Genomic DNA, 6,165 nt, shown 5'->3' on the forward strand with positions numbered 1-6,165 from the left:
AAATATTCAAATTAAATTAGCTTCGATGCTAATATGGATGTTTAAATTTTGCATGGGTCTGTAATCTGGCTGACATTATATGGGAGAATGAACCGGAGAACGCTATAGGTAGGTACTATATTTCCTATAATATTATATAAATTAAACTCTGTTGTATGTTTGGTATATACCACAATCGTGAACTGACTTACTGACTCAACGTATTTTCACTATTTTCTAGTATTAAATATTTTTCTGTCTGTATAATATATTAAACAGATTTTTATATTTTATTGATATACAAGTATACATCAATACACTTAGCTTAGCCGGCAACTGTATAAGACATTATACATAACTATATACACTTAAATCGTTTTAAAATAATACATTATTACAATTTGAATTAGTCACTGCAGTTTATATTTTATTTAATTATAAAATACGATTATGTCATTACAGCTAGAGCAATCACATTTGATTCTGTGTCCCGTAAATCAGTGCAGACTTTATTTAAAAATGCCTTAATCGTCCAACGGAGACGGACGTGTTAGACGCATAATTTGAATGAGGTTTATTATAATGCTTGTCACAATACTGTAACTAGGATTTTTCTAATTTTTAAGTTGAACTGTTTTTAAATAGAAATACCACAGTATCTCATTTATGTAAAATTACACGGGATGTGTGGGTATATATATACAACCAATAAAAACCAACTACCAACTGACCATTGAGTTTTAAAGCGAATTCGCTTTATAGGTCGACGAAGAGTGAATAATCGTGAACTGCTGAAGTGTTTGGTTAAAATAGAATGACGCTATATATTGATTATACATTTTTACATTTTGATTGTTTTTGCTTTGTAATTGCACAAAGTATACAAGTGTGGCAATAAGTGGAGTACCTATATTAAAGTATCTACAATTCTAATGATTTATATATAAATCGTATTGAGCATTCACGTGGAACAATATTATGTATATACATCTGTACAAGGTTGCCATGTAAGATTTTTTTTTCGTCAGACCGGCAAAAGAAGTAATATTAACTCACTGCATTATGTACGTAAATATAATAATAATATAATAATGATCAACCGCGGATTATAATCCGTTTGTGGTGCGGCCGGGCGACCGACGATGGGTTGTCCATGATGGTGTGCACGCGTTAAACGGCGACCAGCAGTCTCGAGGTTTTATTACGTGAAGACTGCAGAAGAGGTTTTTATTATATTTAATACTTTATAAATTTTATATATATATGTATAATATATAATATATATGTATACAGCTGCTGTGTCTTTCTCTCTGTCTTATTTAGTATTAATAATAGACATACCTGAGTTTTTACTGTGCACTTATAATTTATAAACCCGTTGTTTTTTCCTTTCCCCCGGTCGTCGTTCTTTTCTTCTTCTTTTTCTTCTTTTTCTACTTCGTCTGCTTCTCTTTTGTCTTATGCTTCTACATGTCCTCCGTCTCCTTCGTTTCTTCCTTCTTCCTAGTCCCGTCTCCACCTCCCGCACAGCACGCTCATGCGTTATTATTATTATTATTATATATTATAGAGGCACTAGTCGCATTAAATCAACTTCGGTGTACACTTGTGTGTGCGAGTTTATGCTATAGTGGGTGTAAAAAAAAAAGAGAAAAAATATAAAAAGAATCTCGCGGTAATAATTTAATATAAATATAGTAGCGGGGGATATATTGAAAAGTCAAATAAAGAAGAATAAATAAATAATAAAACCGGAGCGTTTATAGCGTGTGCCCGATCTCCGGAGCCAGATAGAACTCTCGGCCGTGATTAATGGTCGGCCATAAAGTTCGAAGAAACAAATACCCCGAGACTTGGAGATTGATGAATTTACTGAGTCGGCCTCGTCCGAGCGGACACCTCAATGTCATCAAGAGATAATATAATGTTTTATATTTTTTTTTTCGAAATCGCTCTTTATTGGTCGTAAACGTTTTTACCGTGCGTGTAATGTTTGCAGACGGCGGTGAATGGAATGCAATCGTAGAGCCCGACTTACGCGTGTCCAGCGCCTGATCAAAGAACCTGTGCGGTCCGCGTGGCGACGTAACTCGTAAGGGCTGCTGCTGCTGCTGTTGTTGCTGTGTGTGTGTGTGTGTGTGTGTGTGTGTGTGTGTGTGTGTGTGTGTGTGTGTGTGTGTGTGTGTGTGTGTGTGTGTGTGTAGGTAGTTGATTCCGACCATTTCGTCTTTCATCTTTTATAATATATAATATACATAATGCGTTATGCGGCCGCTGCAGTCCTTTCATTCCCATTCCCATCCGAATACAAATTTACCACGTTTCTTCGGCGCATGAAATATTATATTCTAAACACGAGCTATCAAATTATTTTGACAGCTATATAGACTGCGTATACAAAATATAATGATGATAGTAATAAAAACAAATAACATATATATATTTATAATTACATAATATAGGGGGAAATGTGCGTTGGCCGATTATAACAAAATAATGCCTAAATATTGATAATTAACATCTAATATTAATATTGCTATGTCTTACCTTGCCTACATTGCTAAATAACTTATAACATAATACAATAAACTACAAACTAGTACAATCAGCTTCGAACAAGTGGAGCATAGAGTAAAATCGGCAACATACATGAATTTATTATTCATACAATATCTTATTCATAATATATATTATAAAGTATTTTGAAGAGAAACGTTTTATATCTCTGTAATAAAATATGTATTGAAAGAACTAAGATAATTCATACATTTTATACAGGTATTACACAAAACACGAATGACTTTGGCGTATGATGGCATATTGGTATGTCTCTTAATGTTTTGTAAGTAGATAATAACTAATATTATTTCATTTAAACGTCGGTGGTAAATTTTAAGAAATAAAAATATTATATAACTATAGATAATAGATAACTAAATAGTAGTTACTTATACTTCCAAAGATAGTAATATTCAACTATACGTTTTGAAGCGTTGTTTATATTATTACTTTGACTTCAAGGATAGTATTATTTACACTGCAAAACTGCTTTTAAATAACTTTAAAAACATTATTCATACATGTTTTGACAACATATAGGCATGTATAATAATATATATTATACTCTTGCAACAACCGTAAATGAAAAATATTTAATCTAAGTTTAAATTTTGTATCATTTTTGTGATATAAATATATAATACAATCTACGTGGACTTTAAAGTACAGGTAACGTTATTGTATGTAATTTTGAGTAAAGTATATAATATATAAATTATAAATAGATACAAAATATATTATATCTAACATACATATATATTATTTTATAGTGCAAGTATTATCTTCATTAGAACATCATTTTATAATATTAGCAAGTTTACTATTTATGTTATGCTTATAATACATTATAATTTCGAAAAAATGCTTATTAGGTAGGAAAGTATAGGTATTTATGGATACTTACAAAGTTGCAACGCTTTACCTATGCCAATATAATATTATGATAATGTACTAATAGATGTGTTATAGATTATTTTATTACGATATTAAACATTTTATATATTATGATATATACGTTGTAACTATTTGGTCTATCAAACATGAAATAGAAAAAAATTACTGACCTTCTCATCAAAAAATATGATTTTCATATTTAAATCTCTAAAAGTATTAGTAAAATTATAGGTAGGTACAGTTTTAGCGTTGAAAATAAATTATTACAATTTATTTATAACATATGAATGAGTAAAATATGTACCTACGTACTGCACTACTGCCTAATGATGTAATGTAGGTATGAAAGTATGTAATACCTACTCATAACTCAAAAGTTATAGGTTTAACATTACTTGTTACAAACGATTATTATGTGGTATGATAAGTTACGGCTTATGTGTCATGAATATCAAAGGAATCATAGTAATTATGTTTTATACGACACATAGAAGTATAGGTACTATAGTCTATTATAACTGGCTAAGTAGCAGGTTTAGCCGGTTCACTAGATTTATTGATTATGATTAATCATTTCATAAAAAATGTGAATTATTTCTGGTTAATTTGTCCAATAATTTATACAATTCAAGCAATTATAACTTTACTCTGAAATTATTAAAGATATATTTTTAAGGTCATATAATTAGCAATGAAATTATGATTTTCAGCGTATTCATAATCTTATTGCTATCTCATAATATCTAATGACTTATGTCTTATATAAAATATGTATATTGTATGTTTGTATATTAATCTGTTTTATATCATTTTGTTTTTTATGTGAAGTAAATAGAAAATTTAACATAAATTCTAAATCTTTATTTTCGTCTTGAAATTTTTGTGCTGGTCCTTCAAACAAGTTGTAGTAATTAAGTACCCAATTAAACTTCTAAGTGTATTTTATTTTTTTATTGAAATGATTTACAATATTTCGATACATCTAAGTTAGATAATTAATTTTAATTTTGTTATATAAATATACACAAGTGTGGGGTTAAATTAAAACAATTCATGTCCTTAAGCAGGAAGGTCAGATCCAACAATTTTAATTAATAAAATGGTCCCGAACACAGTATACGGTGTAAGGTAATTACGGTAAGGATTTATTTTTTTGAAAACAGTGTAATAAAGAAATATTTCTTTTACATTTCTTGTACATTATAGATTTTATCAAAAGTATTTTTTAAATAATATGCAATTATTATATTTTGGTTATAAATTATTTTGATAATGATTTTCTCCAATTTACCATTTTGAATTGTATAACTAAAAAAAAATAATTACACATCCATAAAACACTTTTGGCATAGACCTATAAAGATAGGTCTATCTTTATAGGTTTATGATCTGACGTCCTCTGAGTTGTTTAGTAGCTTGAATGTCAGCTAGATGTAGTGTTGCTCAAGTATAGTTTATCATGTTTGCGAGCAACTTGGTGATTTCTTCTGCGACTATTGGTTGAGAGGTTGAAACACACTGAATCAGCAACATATAATGAGTATTGTGTGTATAATATAGTGTTGTTCCTTTCAAACCGATATGTAATAATAATAGTGCAAAGGGTGACATTTCAACATCATTTTATAATTCTGATATTAAATTGCCCAAGTTAAAATCAGTTTTATGATGGTTATTATGTAGCTACAATGAATGTATATATTCTATAAAGATACTTCAAAACGACGTGTGACTAGCACCAGTAATTTCTTATCTAGGTTGCGTGAGAGTGGGGGATGGGGTGCGTAAACATATTTCTAGTGAGGTGTGACACGTTGTAAATATTTTTAAATTTAATTATATAAGTGAGAGGAAAAACTAAAATTAAAAATGGCCGGTTACTGGGTATATGTTTGATAACACTATTCGTAAACTCTGACAAGTATAATTACCTAGTTATTATAACGTTATAAAGTTTTGCATTCACTGATCTATTTAATAAAGTGTATTTGGCTTGGTGATACGCGGTCGTACGCTCAATCTGCGGAAACGCACTGAGTGTACGTACCGGCCGCAGTTGCTAGCTTCCGGATGGGTGACCACCTGGTATTTATATAACAACATATCTTTACTACACATACACAAACACGTATTACAACCTTATCCACTTAAAAACCTACAAACAAATACACAAAAATAACCTCTACCATACCACCTCACACCCAATGGCATGTGTTGCCGCGGGTCCCCCTTACAAAAAAAAAAAAAAATAATAATAATAATAAAGTGTACTCATTTCGTATATTTTGATCTGCGATCTTTATCATATATTCATCTGACATAAAAAATATGTAACTACGTTAAAAACAAAATATTTAACTTTAAAATTATTATGATAATTGCTATTCAATATATTAATCAAAATAGCTACAATAATTTATAATGTAAGGAAATATTAAACGTTAAGCATGAAAAATATTCAAAAGAAAATTGATTTGCTATAAAAATAAAAGTTATTATGAACAATTTTTTTTTAATTTGAACTAATCTGAATAATAGGTTTAAACATACTATCATCATATTTACTATTAATACTATATTAGATTTATAATAATTAAGGTAATAGAATTAATAGATATAATAAGTGTATAAGTTATAAGTAAGAGGTAATCGTTTAAAAAAATCATTTAATTTTACTGCCTCTACCTTTTCAGTTAAATCGAGAAATACATTACATTACCCTGAATTACACAC

Source organism: Diuraphis noxia, unplaced genomic scaffold (assembly GCF_037042655.1).
Source record: "Diuraphis noxia isolate RWA-SAM2 unplaced genomic scaffold, SU_Dnox_SAM2 contig0003, whole genome shotgun sequence".
In the NCBI taxonomy this organism is placed as follows: Eukaryota; Metazoa; Arthropoda; class Insecta; order Hemiptera; family Aphididae; genus Diuraphis; species Diuraphis noxia.